Raw genomic sequence first — 18,187 nt, 5'->3', positions numbered from 1 at the left:
CTTAAAGTACTGCCATTCATCATCTACTTTTTCTTGTCTTTAACAGTTCATTCACAAATCTGACATCAAGTTGTTAGTTTTGAGAACTCCTCGTTTATACATAATAAATCCAGTGACACTTGGCATTCCTTAAAAAGCCAAACTTAAATTCAGTAAAGTATTTCTGAGCTATATGGGAAAGACATCTATGTTAAATGCTTTATTGTCTTTCATAGTTATTGCTACATTGTTAGCCATTACTTTAAGTCTTTTATATATCACATGAATATTTTTTGATAGTAGAAACCTTTTCTCAAAGTTTCAGTGAATTTATGCCATACAGAAGACATAATTATATTAGTGACTTTAAATGTTAGTGTACCATAAAAATTTAAAATTTTAATTGGCATAAATTTTTTCTATAAGTCACAATTAAAGAATTTATTGGAATTCAGAGTAGGATTTGCATTAATTTGATAACATTCAAATGAAATAGGCAGCCAGCAGAAAAAGATAAGAGAGAAGGATGGGATAAAATTATTTGTAAGATAAAGAGAGAATATACTGTGTGGAAAAATTCACAATGCCAGAGGTTCATGTCCAGACAGGAGACAGAGGAGTCCAGTAACTTTGTTCAAAAAAAGGGAGAGGCCATGGGGCATTTCCCTGGCATTTCTCAAATTATTGGGGGACGCAGCCCCCTTTCTATCCTAAGTTCCCAGCTGCATCACCCTCTTCCTTTCCCCATTAGCTGAGGTACTCAGAAGAAACAGATTTCCCAAATCACCTACAATATGCCCCCCTCTAATATGTACCCCCCTTTTGTTATATAAGAGAAAGAGAAAAAGAACAAAGACTTAATAGAATCATGAATGGGTTTTTTCCTAAGTTCAGGAATTTCACATGGCCTTGGCTGAGCAATGGTCTGTGTCAATTAGTAACATTTTCTAGAATTGATAGTTTCTTGAGTTACTTCCCTATCTGTAAGTTCCTGGCCCTATATACAAGCAGATTTTCATGGTCTGTTTGTAAGGATACGTTCATCTTCTTCCTTTCAATATTATTCCAATACTAGTTTTATCAACTAATCATTGGTTTTAAAAATTGTTCTGGAAAATGTTGATTGACATATTAGGGGGTCAGCAAATGATGCTGTATTAAATACTGGTGGCTTTTTGGTTTTGTGATTGGGGGGGTGTTCCGTTTGGATTTTTTTATTCTTTCTGAAATGATGTGCTATTTGCTGAGAAAATAAAGTGATTTTGTTGCTTAAGTTTTCAGAGCCTATCCAAGGCTTTTCTTGACAGACAAGTTTTCTTGGAAGTGTCAGGCTTGTGCGGTGGTTGACGTCCATCTGTGTTAGATAATTCCTATTCCTTGGCTCTGAAATAGCATTCATTCCAAATCTGCGGTAACCCTGGAATACTTTTTTCTTTTTGTAATTAACTATGCTGGTGATTTTTCCTCTACCCTTTCTGATAAAGATATAAACCTTTCTCTTAATTTCTATTCTATTTATGAAGGAAGTTCCTCATAAACATTATTGGATTGTTTTGTGAGGAAAGAATATTTTGTAATGGACCAGTCACTTTTCTTGTGCACCAAAGAACAAGGATCCTCTTAAACCCAGCAAGCTGATTATGGTATGATCCAGCCTTCCTTGGCAAACCATCTCTGTCACAATTTGCAGGACTGGGACAGTGATTGTCATCCCCCTGTACCTGGCAGTGGTGAGGCCACACCACAAATGCTGTGGTGAGTGGCCCAAAACTGTATGCAAGAAGGACATTGAGATGCTGGAGCATGTCCAGAGAAGGGCAGTGGAGGTGGGGAAGGAGCACAAGTCTGATGAGGAGCAGCTGAGGGAGCTGGGGGTGTTTATCCTGGAGAAAACAAGGCTTAGCAGGGAGCTCATCACTCTCTAGTACTGTCTGAAAGGAGGCTGTGTCAAGATGGGAATGTCTCTTCTCCCAATTAACAAGTGATGGGATGAGAGAAAATGACCTCAAGTTGTGTCGTGGAGGTTTGAATGGAATATTGGGAAAAAATTCTTCACTGAAAAACAGGTCAGGTGTTGGAACAGGCTGCCCGGGGAAGTGGTAGAGTCACCATCCCTGGAGCTCTTGAAGAGAGGTGTGAATATGACACCTGGGGACTTGGTTTAGTGGTGGACTTGGCAGTGCTGGGTTCACAGTTGGATTGGATGATTTTAAAGGTCTTTTCCAATGTAAATGATTCTATTATTATAATGCTTAGTAATTAAATGATATTAGTTTAAATTAAATTAATTACCATCAGTAGTTAAAAAAACCCAGAAAGAATCCACAGCAATTGTGGATGTTTCCCCTTACTCCTTCTTCTTTTAAGGTGCAGTCTTTCTAATGCAGCTACACTGAACATGTTCAATCTGCAATAAAGGTTTCTATCCAAAGTTCTTTGACACCTATGAGCTGTGTGGCTCTATCTGCAGCAGATCCCAGGTTAGGACTGCCTTCCAGCAGCCTCACCTTCTGCCTAAAGCTGATGTATCAGCAGGGAAATGCCTGATTTTTGAATTAATTAGATGTTCTGCTACTGCACTCATGGACTTAGTTGAATTAATGAATCAGTAGCTTTGTGATTTCTGTGGAGGAAGAAGATCATATGCTGGCTGTCCAACATGTTTTAAAAATGTTTATTTCTTGTAAGTTTAGGTTACTGAGTGTGTGGCAATAAAAGCACTGATCTGGGTAAGTATTGTATAATTATGATTATTTTCTGAATTAATTTGTTCCTTACAACCCTTTCCCCTTTTTTATAACAGAATTTATTTTTAAGGGAAGTTTTTGGTGGCTCTTTTAGTGAAGACCTAATTTACATGTTTTAATTCAGTTCAAAACACTTCAATACTGAGGAAGAGTCTCTTTTTTTTCTTTCTATCCTGCTTCCTGTTATTGTTATTTTTCATACTCTTTACAGTCGCACCCAGTGTCTGCTATTTGAAAGCTGCAAGAACAGAGTGAGGCAAGTAGGGCTGAGAACATTTGCAGCCTGGTGGGCTTTGGGGTGTCAGGGAGTGATGGAGAGCTGGCAGGGGAAGGATTGGCTGCTGGGACAGCAGGCTTCTCATTTCTGCAGCTCCTGGATGCTGCACTGGGCACAGCATCCTTCTACTCTGCATTCTAGCATTCTTCTACTCTGCACCCCTGTTTTCATTTGTTTTGAAGGGAGAAATGGGTGCAGATGTAGGCTAGCAAATGGCAAAATCCTACTGCATATGCCCATACAGAAGACATAGTCCAAAGCCTAGTAAAGTAGGGAGCTGCCAGGAGGAGCTTCAGTGTACGGTTTATTTTGGAACAGGTATGTCTCTTACATGTTCCTGTATAGCCATTCCAGACTCTTAAAGTAAGTTTTTCTTATATGTGCCATATTGTTTAAATTTTTAATTTGCCCAACCAGGTAGCCAGAGTGCTAAAAGAAGCACACCAAGTAGAATTTCATTCAAGTTGATTTTATTTCAAATGTCTCCCGTGCTTCTAGTTCCTAGCAAATTGCTCACTGTAGTAATAAGAGCAAATGACTTGCGTTTGATTCCCTCAGAGTAAAATCAGCCCTTTTAAGTACATCTAAGTGACAGCTGCATTTACTGAGCATGGCCATACCTCCAGAAAGGCTTCATGTTTCATCCCGAAGAAGAAATGATGATTGACTTTTATTTGTTCAGGTTTGGATAGTGTATCTTCTTTCCTGCCACTCATCTGACCTGAGGTGAACTGCCTGACTTTGTGTGGACATATTTTATGTGTGGAGAGGCCATAGTCTTCTGCATTGGACCTTTATTAGAGAGGTCTTATAGGGAGGAGTTAAAGCAAGAGGAAGCCCTTGGTTATGCAGTGATCAAGAAGCTAATCAAGAAGGATACTGCTTTTTAAAGCAGGTGGTGACTAGCAAGAGCTACATAATCTCCCTGGCTGCACAGGACTGGGTGGAAATCACCTTGCTTGCCTCCCCATGTAACAGTTTTGAACACTTGGTGGCAAGCTGTTAGAGCTCATGAAGTAACCATGCTGGCAGGTTAAAAATAATCAGGGAGTATGTTGCTAAGTGCACTGGGCGTTTATTGAAATAGTTTATTTAAACAGAAATTATTAATTAAATCAGTAATTCTTTAACTTATTTTATTACTCTGTAAGTGCCTTTTTGAGGCAAGGTTCCTGCTTTTTCAGGCTTGGCATTCAAAGCATAAGTCTAATGTAGTTTTTCTGCCAAGTGTTGCAGGCTTTTCTTGGGAATGGTGGCATTGGATCAAAGTGCTTTTTCACTGATTGATGGTACACTTTCCCACATGGCCTAGGTTAACTTTTAATTTCTGGGGTTTTTTAAGCAAGCAGTAGTGTTGAGGAATGATTTATGGGAGCTCGAAAACCAAGTGAACTGGCTGAACAGAAAATTGCTCAGGACTTTTAAGATATTTCTTTGGTTTCCAGGCCTGCTGCCTGTTATTCCTGCCAATGGTAAAATGGCCTTTAGTTGACCTCTTCCATTTCTTTGAAGGTTGTTTTTGACTGTTTTCTATAGGGATATAAGAGAAGGGTCCTGAACAAGTTTACAGTGTGCTATGTGTCCCTCCTTGTTTCTTTTCCTTAAATCTCAGACTAAAAATATGTGGCCACATGGGGTACAAGTAACTTGCAGACTTTGTAAATCACTGACAAGTTCAATGTATGCTAATGTATCTTAGATGCAGGTATCTCTTTTAGGTCTAAACATAGGAAGCCTGGGTGTCTAGTGAAGTACAAAACTTTTATGTTAGACAGTTGTTTATATAATACAGTATAAAATTTTTATAAGTTATCTGGGCACTATTTCAGCAAAGTAGGTTAGCACATGCTGAAATCCAGCTATTTAAGCAATATCTTTATTTCAGCATAGGGTTATGTGTTCAAGGGGCTTCTCAGGCAAAAGTTAAAGAATTTACAGGGTTTTTTTCTTGGTTTTTTTTTAATTGAAAAAATATTTAGGGCTAGAGACTTAGTTGTGTTAGATTTTGTTTTGTATGAATTGTTTCAGGTTTATTCTTGATGTCTTTGCAAGTAATGTTTGCTTGGGGTAATTTTTTCTTCCTAGGCAGTTATTATCTGAACATTGTCACTCTTAAGTCTTAGTTAATAATTGATAATTTGTCATTGAGCAAACCTTTTCCAGGGCAAGGAGGAAGGTTGGAAAGAAACCATTTGTTCTCTGAAGTGATAGAAATGTTTGGACATGTCTGTTTAGTTACTGTTGAATGGCTAATAAAGGTGTGTCAGCTGATCTGGCAGTGGGGTTCCTCCAAGGATTGCTTGATGCTAGGAAGCATCAAACATTACCTAAATTTTGCTTAACTGTGTTCTCCTGTATTCTGGGTTATTGATGGTGAGAAAAAGCATATAATAGGATGTAATAAAAGGTTTGGGTTTTTTTTTTCCCCTGACTGTTTCAGAGGATTTTGGTGATTTTCAGAGCTGTGAAATTGCACGAAACTGCTTTGTCTCAGCAAAACTGTTTCTGAGGCATAACATAAACCCAGAGAAAAGTGAGTGTTCTGGGGTTTCCCCAGGTGACTTCTAAAGAAACAAACTCCAGAGGACTTTGTCTGTTTGCTTTACACTCTGGCAGGGGTCAGACAGCTTGAGGTGACTTTTGACAAACCTGGAAAAGAAACTCTCAGAAAAGAAAGAGCTGTCCTAGCCTGGGGTATACTGATGGATATTTTCTGGTTTGTTTTGAACATTTGCATCTGGAGTAGTTTCACAGGGCCACTGAAGTTGTTGACAGACTTAGAGCTAATGTGATGTCTGTCCTCATCCTGTTTGCTGGATGTCTGAGCAGCAGGTCTGATGGAGCTGTTTTGCACTCTAAATGCCTGGGTGTCACACAGCTGCTTCACTAGCATGAAGATTTTGTTAGCTGCATGTGTGTAGCCATTGGCTTTGCACATTTTTTTCCTGACATGTTAATATCTCAGTGTTTAAACAAGCTGGATGAAGAAGGGAAGCTTGGTGAGAGCTGCTGTCTTAAGGAGATGTGTGCAGCAGGAACAACAGCCTGATGGGGAAGTGCTGCAGGGTAGGAAAGGTAACTGTGGCTCCTAATGGCTTTATCCTGGCCATGACATGTGCTGTGAGGCCCTGGGTCTCACATCCTTCAGCAAAGCAACTGCTCCTGACCTACACACCCATATTCACCCCTTTCTTGGCTGGCCAAGGATGAAGACTGCCAACAGCTGATTTATATTTACCTCTTCAGTTTCAAAACCAGTTGCCTTTACCCTCAGTGAGTTGGTTAGGATCTCTTGAACAGATGTATCTCCTGCATATGTCTCTTTTGGTGGCCAAGCCTTTAGAAGTGCTATGTGGATCCTAACAAGAAGAGCTGCAGGCTTGTCTGTTAGCAAATATGCAAGGTAGCCCAGTTTCTTGGCCAGGGAATTCTTTGCTTTACTTCTTGCTTTCCAGCAAATGGAAGTCTTCCAGGATTTATTGAATGATTCTTAATATTTATTTTTTTTAAATTGCATTTTGAGTATTGAGCTTGACTTAACATCTCTGTACATGGAAGTACTCTGTGTACACAGTAAGAAAGAATCTGGTCTCACAAACTGCTTGCTTGCAAATTCTTGTAGAAACAGTGTAACAAAATATGAAGTGAATGACTTCTGGAAGAATACAAAACAGTATCTGAATGAAGATGTGTATCAAGAACTTCTTGAGAACAAAATTTTGGCTGTGGGTAAAGTTTCTTTAAAATACCATAAGGAAAATCCCTGCTGCTTACAAAGAAATTTAAATGGTGAATGTTTGGAGGAAGGCACATTGTCACACCCCAAACATCTCAAAATGATCTAATAGCATGTGAAGGGCTTTTTGTTCTATCTCTCTTACCAATGCTGAACTTTACAGAAGTATGGAGAAAAGTCATCAGAGGATAAAATGATTTATTTATTACCTATTATGGGTAATAATGAGTTATCATTTTCATTTTGCTTCATCAAACAAGGCATTAATTACATTCTAAAAATGTTGTGATTCTCTTATTCTCATAATAGGTTTTTGTTTCTTGTTACACAAATTATGTACTTGAGTTGATTACAGTAGAGCAAGAACAACTAGAATAATTCTAATCACATCCTCTTACTTTTAAACTCAGTGCTACTCATGCAACAGAATCCCTGCATTTTTTCAGTCTCCTTCATGAAGACTTAATTTTTTCTGTGTTTACCCAGTGAAGTATGACAATGTGAAATATACAGTTCCAAAATAAAATTATATCCCCGTAATCTCTTCTCATTATTCTGTGCCTTTTACTCATTCACTATTACAGATTTCAGTAGGAAATAAATGACTTCAAACAGATATCTTGGAAAATCTCAGTGAGTGGGGAAGTGGGCTCCCTATAGGTTATGTAAAATTAATGACATGTATAGTCTGTGGGTTTAAAAATATGTAGGTTCAAGAAATTGTGATAATATGAAATGGGAAAAAAAGTGAGTAGAGATTACTCTTTGCTTTACTTCTAGTTCCCAGTGCAGGAAAACTTGGCTGACGTGTCCACAGAAAACTAGTGACAGCCTTGTCCTAACAGAACAAATTTTTGTCTACTATTTTGTCTTTGCAGTAAGCAATATTATAAAAAAAAGGTCATTGCTTTAGTGGGTAAAAGGGAACATTAAGACATACAGTTTGAAAATACAATAAAAGATGGAAATTCTGAAAAGAATGGGTTGACAGTTTTGAACTTTATTGAATCCTTTGATTGGGAGTTACTTTGATGTTTGAAGTTAGCAATAGTGTCTCCAGGATGAGCAGGCTGGTTTGAAAGGGATTATCTTATGTGACAAGTACCAATATTGAAGATTGATTCTATGCTGGATTTACACATTTGTTGACCTAGTAATTCTGAGAACTCTTTAAACAAACACTAAGGAATTAGTAGGGTTTTCATTTAAACTCACAAAGACTTTTGTGAAGTGGCTTTCTTAGTGAGTAGCTACACAATATGTGTTTAAAAAAGACTACCACTGGCAGTGGGCTAAGAAATGAGGTATTTTTAATGCTAGCAGGAGAATCAGATGTTAAGAACCCAAACTGAAACTGCACAGCACTAATTAATTCTTCAAATGTAGATCTGGACACCCACTGCCAAGTTTTAAATTCCTCAACTTAAGAAATTACTTCTGATGAGCATGTTAATGTACAATAAACTCAACAGCCCTTCTCTAGTGAGTGATAAATGGTAAATGCTGTAGGGTTTTTGTTGAGAAGGAGCTGAATCAGCCAAAAAAATACTTCCTCCCTCTTCTACAAGATAGGCTTGCACAGACCCTGCCCTCTTATTTTTTCAAACTGGGCAATTTTAATTTCAGCATGTATGCTGATGTTCAGCTGGTTACAAGTGTCTAATTATTATGATTATATGCATGCAGACTTCATCACTTTTTTTCCCCCCCAAATGGAGCTGGCAGTGCAAGACGAGCTTGGCATTTTATCTACTGTATAATCTGCTTGTTTTTATGCTTAGTGTAACAGCTTGCTGAATAAGTTGCGGTAGTGAAATGCAGATAAACAGCAAGGGGAGGGTGGGCACCCAGGCTGGCAGGTTCCAAGTGGTCATTGCACAAATCAAACAGGCAAGGGAAGGCCAAAAAGGTGAGAGCAAATTCAGAAGTAACTTCTGCTTGGTCACCTGGATCTTGATTTTTTTTTTTTTTTTTTCCCCTCATGGAAGTGGTTCCTCTGTAGGTGAATGACAGGTGGTTGGTGAAGATGTCCCCATGGTGGCCAGGTGTGTGCTCAGCTGGTGTCTCCTTGTGGTGGTGGCTCCTCATGTGGCAGTGGCTGCTTGGAATACACAGGGGTGCATGGGGAGAACATCCATTACCTGAAGTCATGTGCCCCACCACTTTTAGGATGGAAGCAGCCAAGGATGGCGGCATTATTCTGAGAGCAGACCTGGCTGCTACCCTGCCACCAGGGCCACTGCAGCTTTGTTTACTATGATCTGGTTGTAATCAACTCTCTGAAAATCCAAGATGACTTCAGTCAAAAAGAAGTGTGTAAATGAAGTCCTGTCTGCCCCACTGGGACAGAGTGAGAGGGAGAAGCACCTCAAGGGTCATCTGCAGTCAGGACATGGTGGTGGCTCCTTGCTCATCCTGTTGATGAGGGAGCCTCCCGTGTGCCTGGCCTGGCTCTCACTGCTGCTCTCTGCAGTTGCACTGCAGCCCCCTCACCTTTCCAGCCTGACTGTGTGTCCCAGAGCGTATGCTTGGCTCCACTTCTGTGTTTACTTCCTTGGCAGCTGCACATGGTTTGTAGTTTACGTGGAGACATTTATTGGAGGCCACTACCACGTTCATTTCAACAGCTTCCTTCACTACAGATACCGGGTGACAGGCAGTGACTAGATGCCAAGGCTGATGATTTTGATTTCTAGTCTCAGAGAGATTGTGACCAGTCCACATTCATAGATGTGGCTGTGCAACTTGAGTCATACCAGGTGTTAATCCTGGCCAGTGTCCCAAATAGAGGTGAAGGCTCTCCACAGCCATACTTGCTGCAGCTGTGCTGGGTCTCATGTCAGGGAGCCTCCTTGCTGCTTCTCCACTGTTGGACTCCTCATCCACCTTCCCTGTCTTTGCATACACCCAGGCTGAGTGGTCATGCAGTGAAATAACCCAATATCAAGACTTGGCCAAGTTGTTTCCAACATGAATCATGGGATGTAAGAATTTTGTGTGGCTCAACTTACCCCTTGGGAAGCTGACTTAGTTGCCTGGCATGGGGTCTGTGGCAGGCCAGTAGGTGACTTCCATGACCTTCACTAAATGTTTTTGTGTGCTGCTCGGGTTGTTCAGCATTGCTTGAGTGTTTCTGTACAGGGCCATGCTCTAAGACAGCCTGCCAAGGGCTGTAGCAATCAAGTGACAGGACAGCATGTTACAAAACCAGTACATTTCGTCTGCTTCTTTGGGCATGTCCCTGGACAGAGTGCAGGAAACTGTGCTAGGAGCCTCCTTTCTCTGTGATTTCAAAACAAGATCTCTCAATATTGAATCTTTTTTGAAAAAGATTTCAAACTTTTGCAGCAGCACCTCCTGAATTCTTTTTTCCACTTGACCTTTTAATGGGTTAGGAGATGAAAAGTTGGTGATATTTGTGGTTGTTCTTAAAGCAGTGGCCTGGTTTTATTTGTGTTCTGATTTTATGTCTTTCGGAGCGAACTATGGTTGTATAGCCAAGGTTTTCTTGCAAGACTGAACTCTGTGTTCAGGTGGTTTTGGAGAATAAAAAGTGTTCTTCTATAACTCTGATACTAACACCAGGATGTGGGATTTATGAAAACCGCTGGATTTTATGAGACTTGGCAGTAAAATGGTGAAAGGTAGGTAAACATCCTTTCAAAATTCTGCCTGAAGTAAGCTCATGGAAATTCTCAGTTACCTCTGAAAGCTCACTAGCTTGCAGTAGGAATCCTTGCCTTTTGGTAATACTGCAGTTTGTCCATATTTTGTGTTTTTGAAATTTCTAGCATTGCAACAGGAGATTAATGTTTTCTTATCTAAAATTAAAAAAAAAAAACCCTAACAAACCAAAACACACTTTTGGGAAATATTCACAAAATGAGAATTCTGAAATACCATTGGTGTGTGTGTGTTTTTAAATGTTGAATTTCAGTAATGGTGTTAAATTTTAAGAACATAATTGTTTAAGGTACTAAATAGAACTAGGATGTGTCTACTCTTGTGGATACAAAGATGAAGGGTAAAGCAATTGACATAGAAATGTCAATGTCATTTTAGTTTAAAATGCCTATAAATCTCCCTGTCTTTCTATGAAATGCTGAGCTCTTGACAAAGGGTTTTGGTGGTGGTGTGTGTTTGTGGTTTTTCCCATTTTTAAACTTTTTTTCACTGAAGTATTCATTTGAAGTATTTTTAACAGTTAGTCTCTTTCTCTCTTCTGCCCCCTCCCCTTCTTTGATTTTCTCATGTGCCATATGCTATGTGTCTTTCTGCAAGATCACTGGGGATAGATGATATCTAAATATACTTTTTCTCAGTTTTAACAGAGTGTGGCTCTGTTCCTAATTAGGACTTGAATGCTCTTCAGGATAAACATGTTAAGGAATATGATGCCATTTGTGAAATGGCTCCTTTATGAACATGGGGGGTGCTTTGAGCCTTCATCAGAATCAGCATTTCTCCAAACTCAGTATTTCAGCTGAATAATAAATCAGCCAAATTCATGGGATATTCAGTAATATGGTTATAAAACAAATGTTTCTGCTTTTTAATCAGATTCCACATGCACAGTATACTCATGTACTTCTATGAGCTGTATATCCCCTGAATGAGGATTTCAAGACAGATATATGTTTGGACTGCCTTTAAAAATCTGAAGTTAAATTAAGGAAAAGATTTCAAACAAATGCACTAAACACATCCAAACTGCCTGTTAAACTTTCTCTCATATCCACAAAAGCAGTTCTTCCCATTGTGTATGATCTCTAACGTGTGTTAATGCTGACACATTGAAGGAGCCTTATCTGTGGGAAGTGTCTGGTTTAATAGAAACCACCCCATGGGTTTGTGCTGTATTATCCTTTGATCTCAAGTTGGACCTGCTGCTGGTCCCTCAAAGCAGGTGAACCAGAGCCATAAACAGAGGCAGCTGCTGGAATTGCTGGGTGGAATCAGCAGAGGACATGTGCACTGCTTGAGTGTTTCCTGGGTAAATAAGAGCAGGGCATTTGAGTAAGCTGTGTTCTGTCCTGGTCTGAAAAAACCATGAGTTTTCAGTGTGATCTGTTCTTCTGTTATTTTTCATTTTATTGGGGTCTAGAAATCCAAAAGCAATTTTCCACAGTGTTAAATGTAATGGCTAGGGATTCTTGGGTAAGCCTAAACCTCACTAGGTTGGATACTAGAAACTGTATAGTACAGAAAGGAGGAGGTAAAGCTATGAACAGCAGCTTCATGGTGATATAGCTGGGCTGCTTTACCAGCTAGTTCATGTTTTTCTGTATGCTTGCAGTTCATGCCATCTTGAAACAGCTAATACATTGCCCAAGGTGCTGTCCCTTCCCAAAGCTGTAAAATAGACAAAGTAAGGAAGGATTATCAGGATTCTCTGAAGTATAGGGACTTGTTTGGATGTGGTGGCAAGGTCCTGAACAAATTGAGGTTTTGTACGTCTCCATCAGGCTCTGATCTGTTAGATACAGCCCTTTTGTAGCTGGTTCCCTAATCATTCAGTAGATGAAAAACATGGGAGTAAGTAAAGGAATGCAAAAAACTAAATGCCTCTTGACAGAGGGGTGTGTGTGTAGTAAATTCAGGGAATGGCGAGCAAGTTTCCTTTGTGCTCTTGGTATTTGGGGAGTGTTACGAGTCATAGACTTTGGAAAGAACAGATTTCTCTGTGAGATCTCAAATGCAGCCAAAAACTGTTTAAACTCTGCTTTACAATTACTGTGGCAGCCTGTAGGGAAGTGCAGTATGTATCTTTATGGCTGAATTTGTAGTATTTCTATGAATGCTGAACCATTTCTATCTGACAGTTTTGTGCTGTTTGAAACTCCAAGGTAATCTTTCTTTAGCAGAACTAATAAGAGATGGACTGATAAGAAATAGAAATCTGCCTCCTGCTAACTACGTGAATGACTTGATTTTCTGCTTCTTCGACATCTTGCCATTTTATTTCCTCTGTTAGTGAATATGAGCTATTTTTAGGGATTGTGAGCTGTTATGGATTTGTAGGTATTCATTTCATTATATTACACAGCATTTTTTTCTGCAATAGGGGAATCTAGAAGTGTAGTGGGTTTTTGTTTTAAATACTGGTAATGAATAAATAAATAAAAATTGCTCACTTTAAAGTGCTTGTTATCTCAATGTAAATTTCTGGGCTTAGTGTTTATATAATGTAAACAATAACTTCCATTTTGGGAATGTTATTGTTCCTGTTACTGCAATTTACTGGAATAAATAAGATCAGATTTACTGACTCATTTTAAGGATATTTTGATTTTTTTTTATAAGTTGAGCAACTGTTCTGGGGTTTTTGTTGTTGTTGATTATATTCTATTACTGCTCACATCATCCTTGGCAGCTATTTCTGTCCACCTTACATACCATGCTGTTCTGGATCCGTGCATGTGGGTGGGTGGTTTTTGCTAGCCATTTCTTCAAGACTCCTGTTAAATCTTTTCCCTATCACTACATCTACCATTCTCCAGCTTTCTAAAGAGATACATCAGTGGGAACATTCTTCTGTAACTGAATTGGGATACAGAATTTTGCTTTATATGTGTATCTGACATCAATTCTGTAGGTCCCAGAGATCAGTCTGTGAGAACTGAATGTGCTTCTGGACCTACCTGCATAGAGCTGGGTCTAGCTACACCTACAGACAGTCAGAGTCCCAGGTGTCTGGTAGGACTGCACAAGAATTTAATAAAAATTCCACTAGACTTCCACCAAAGACAAATAGTAATAGGAAAGGCTAGTCTGTGGAGAGCAAGAAATCCAGGCATTGAAGTAGAATTTAGATATGTAGGGTATGTCTTACATGAAAATCAAGATCTTACAGTGCCATTATTAAAATTCACATTTTCTAATTCTTATTAGATCTGTCTTTTCCTCAGTGAGGTCATTGTTGCATTTCAGCTGTGTAATGCATTAGCTAGACTAGTGCTACTTCTCCTTTATCTTCAGCCACTTTGAGAAGGTGTGCTGGATGTTGCTGCCCTGAACCCAGTCCCAGAACTTGTTCCTGCAGAGATTCTTGATGCCTTTGAGACTTGATCCAAGTAAGGAAGCATAATATAATTTAAAACAAACAAAGAAATCAACTCTCCTTCCCCTCCCCAAAAATGAAGCTCTTCTGGTATTGTCACACTGTAGGAATATTTAACTGAAAAGTTACTGCAGGCTTAAAGTCTTCTGACAACTTTTACTATATGACCACCTGTTTGAGTAAGCTCTAATGGAAGAGGAAAGAAGCACCTGCATCAAAAATCTGATAAAATACTGATCAATGAACAAAACCCTTTTTTCATTGAGAAAAGGGAGGACTGGTTCATTGACTCCAGTTCCTGCTGTTACAGGCATATCACATCACAATCTAGTGGTCATATGTTAACCAAACTCTGTCTGTAAGGTTCTTGCCTCTACTGTACCAATCCTGTGTCTTTCTTTCCTGGTGGTAAGGAGCGTTTCAATTTCTGACATGTGTTGTTGGTAGTTTAACCATACTTGGTTCTAGTCCCAGTTAAAATAATTGAAAATTTAAGTAGTTCTTGTCTTTTTTAAGATTTACTGAATCAGTAAGAGAGACATTTACAGCCCCCTCAGAATGCAAATACACTGAGCTTTTTCTGGCGTTCTGTCACACGAGGAGTTGCCTCTCCCTTCAGTCACTTGCTGGTGAGGCCTTTAGACTTAATGCTGAGGTATTTTTCATCGGTGTCTTGGGTGAAATACTGACTGATGTAATAGTCTGGTCTCTAACCTTCATTTTGTCCCTCAACAAGTTTCCTACCCACATCAAAATTATTTATTTCCACCTCCAGCATGCTCAACAACACTGGTGCATGTTTTAGCTTTAACACAGCTGAGTACTCTAACTTTTCTTTCACCCGAAGCTAATACTTCCCTTAACTAGAAAATGAGGGACAACACTGAGGAATAAAGTCATGCTGGTCTGATCTGATTTTTCTCATTAGTGTTGGCAAGCTGATGTTGTGTCTTATTTTGCTTTCCTTTAGACTTTCTTTAATGATGCCTGCCTTACAATGTGTTCAAACACCCTGTGTTTCTGCTGTGGTGTTTTAAGTGAGCAGTAGTTGCCTGGATGACTTGGCTTTGTTTGCCACTTCCTCTGTGATGTATTTTTTCAAATCTAGGTACTGTGTTTATGGAATATTTTTATATTATATACTACCCTATACTTAATAGTTTTATTAAAGCCCTTGCACCTAGTCCTGCAATTGTCAGTTCTTTAAGAATCCACTCATGATGGTTACTGGGTTTTTTTCTTGTTTAAGCTATTTGAGTTTTGCTGCTGTTTTCATGTCCTTTGCCTTACAGGCATCTTGTATTTCCCAGTCTGTAGAATAAGAAAGTTAATTCAATTTTGAGACTATTGAAAGTGGGCTGTAGGGCATCTTGATGTTGAATGCTCTGCACAAGTGTTGTGGGATGCCTAAGTGAAATTTTAATTTCATTGTTTAAAAGTAAGCATAGCGATGCCATGGGGATTATAAAACCATGTCCTCATTTCCCTTTTCACCCTCATGGAACATTTCTCCTGCTCCTCCCCTACATGGCTCTGTGTGCTCATTCATGCTAAGCACAAGTGGCAATAATTCCTCTTCCCAGTGCTCACTCCACCCCTCAGTGATGTACCATCCACCAGGCAACACTGCCGGCCACCTTGTCCTTTTGCCCAGAAGGGAAGATGTGCTTGTGCTGCTGCTGTGCTGAACTCTTTAAATAAAAAAATCAAAACAGGCAGCAATTTATCTGCTATGTCTCAGGATTTTGCCAGGACAAAAGAGGCAAAGCCACCCGTCTGGGTATTGAAATGTGGTATTTCTCAACAGATGATAAACCCCAAAAGATGTTCTCTGACTGTGTGTATTAAGGCTAGGAGTGGGTTAGATGTGAATGATGAAGAGAGCCAGGCTGACTCACTCAGACAAATTTGAATTACTTCTGTAGTTTCTAGTTCACACTGTGTTAAAGTCCATTCAGATTCATAAGCATCATTTTCCCAGCTAGTGAGGTGAGTGAAACCTGTTCGTTTCTGGTTTCCCTGGGAAAGTGCAGAGTGGGTAAGAATAGTTAAGAAAGATCAAGCCATCACAAAAAAAGCATATTTGAGGAAGAGTTGTGACTTTACATGGTGACAAGTTCTCTTAAAATAAAAACATTTTAAAAAACTGAAGCTCAGCAGATGGCTACATAATCTGTTGTTGAGACTGTAAAGATGGAGGCTGAGGGGACTTCTGGAAGAACCTGACACACGGTGATGGAGAAGCGGTACAATGTTTCTGCTTTCTTCAGGTCCTTCCTTGCCTTCCATCTGGCCTTCCCAAACCCTAGGGAGCAGACACAAACCCCATTAAATTCTGGCTGCTGTTAACAGAGGGAAGCTGGAGGGCTGTAAGCAAGCTCAAGTTTTGGAGTTCATGAAGTGTAAACTCCCTAGAAATTGTGTTTTTCTATTCTTTTTTCTCCTGAATTCCTTTAGGGGCTAGGACTAAATCTTATAAACTTTACAAAAAAAATTTAAATCTTTAACTTTTAAAGATCTAAAATTATTTCAGTATTTTAGAATGTAGAGTTTTTAATCAGAAGAAGTGAGGAGGCAATGATTGTCCTTTTCGACAGGACAATTTATGAAGTGAGGACGATGCTATTGCTTAAAAAACTGCTTGCTTGGATTGCTGCTGGAGAGGCTTGTTGGACTCTAATGTTTTTTGTCATTGCCAAGCCAACTTCTTTTAGCCTTTCACAGAGCAGGAAAGGTAAGCCTTGCTCCCATTTTGAGGAGTATTTGAAACCTACTGTTGCCTCAAGCTTTAGCTTCCTGTGCTGTGCAGTTGAGTGTCTGATAATGAAACATGAAAGCTTTCTTTTTTTGTCTTGTGAATGTAGCTCATGTTTCATGGGCCAGATTGGTTGGGTTTTTTGTGTTTCTTTTTGGTGCTGCCTTTATCGTGGGCAAGGGGGAAGGAGGGAAGAGCAAGTTCACTGAGGTGCTAAATTTTGAGTTGTTAGAAGTGAGCATGTGTATCTGGGATCTTTGCAGCTTTTTAGACTCAAGGCACCTGAAGAGGCTGAATTGTGACCAAGCATGGTAGAGTTGAAGGGAGAGTTCCTGGGCACCAGAAACCCGCTTGTCCTTTACCCCAGTGAATATCACAAGTGACAAATCTACACACCTTGCGAAAGAAAAGATTTTCTTTCATTGTCATTTGAAGTTTACGCTGCAGACATAACTATCAGTGGTGGGGTCTTGATCTAGTCAAACTTAAAATATGCATTAAAAAAATTGTGATTGGTTCTGGATGTTTTACTTCTGTATGCCTGGTACACTAAAAAAATTGATACAAAAATTTTTGTTTATATAGAAGTATTCTCAGAGATGAGGGATGGTGGATTTGTGGGTTTCTTTGCTAGCAGTGCATCATAGAGAGAAGATGTTGAATGGTACGGGTGCAAAAAGAGGACACAGAGGAGAGGCCATGATGTTCTGTGCCTTGCATTTTCTTCACACATTTTCTGCCTAAATTTATTTGTAATCTTGCTTAGCTGAGCTGTAGTTACCCAAGTGTTTTTAGTGAATAAGTATAAAAGCAAAATATAATTTGTACTTTTTCTTAAAGACCTATAGCCTAGCTGTAGAATTAATGTTTTTCATTATAGTTGTTTATACTGGATTGTTCTCCTACCTCATTTTGCTCTCAGATGTTGGTATTTCCACTTTCTTTTTTAGGATGATGGAAACCTTCATTAAAAACATTTTGGCACATGTGTTACAGAATGAAAAGCCATATCTGTTCACAGTTCCTGCTGTAGGAATTTTTCTGTGGAGACAGAAGCCTGCATACTTGGCGTGTGCAGTGTGAAGTGCTTCAGAGGAGAGGCTTTGTGCTTCAGCACCCATGCCAGAGTCCAGCTTGCAATTCTGACTACAAGCCACAGCTAACAAGTTCTATTGCTCAGCTTTCCCTCTCTTTCTCCCCCAGCTGCTGGCTTCCCAACCTGCCAGCATAACTCCTCTGCTAGCGTGATCTGTGGGAGGGAATAAAGGTTTTAGCTGTTCTGGCAGAGCTCAGGTTAAGTGAATGCTACTGGATTTCACCTCCTCCTGAGCGCTGGCACACCTGGACAGCATTCCATACCAAGGATGGCTAAGATCCATAGTAGTGCTGTTTTCCCTACAAAAACAGTTGGAGTTGTTAACACTGATAGTATGTGCTGCTTTTTGTGATAGTGTGCCCAAGCTACATCTTCAGAGTGTGAGTGACTAAGATGTTCAGCACCACGCTGCCCTGTTCAAAATGCACAGACTTAGCCTGGTGACAGTAAGTCCTGCTTTTTGTGATGACATTATCCAAACTACCGTCTCATGGAGCCAGGTGAGAAGTTCTCTTTTGAAAAAAAAAAAAAAATGAT

General features: G+C 39.5%; 1 protein-coding gene across 2 annotated transcripts in view; it reads left to right on the top strand.

The window, feature by feature from the left end:
• Nucleotides 1–18,187, top strand: part of CARMIL1 (capping protein regulator and myosin 1 linker 1) — a 189,928-nt gene that overhangs the window by 37,647 nt on the left and 134,094 nt on the right. The window lies entirely within an intron of this gene.

The sequence above is a fragment of the Serinus canaria genome, chromosome 2, assembly GCF_022539315.1.
Source record: "Serinus canaria isolate serCan28SL12 chromosome 2, serCan2020, whole genome shotgun sequence".
In the NCBI taxonomy this organism is placed as follows: Eukaryota; Metazoa; Chordata; class Aves; order Passeriformes; family Fringillidae; genus Serinus; species Serinus canaria.
Note: the sequence above shows the minus strand (reverse complement) of the source record. Positions and strands in the feature narration are given on the sequence as shown.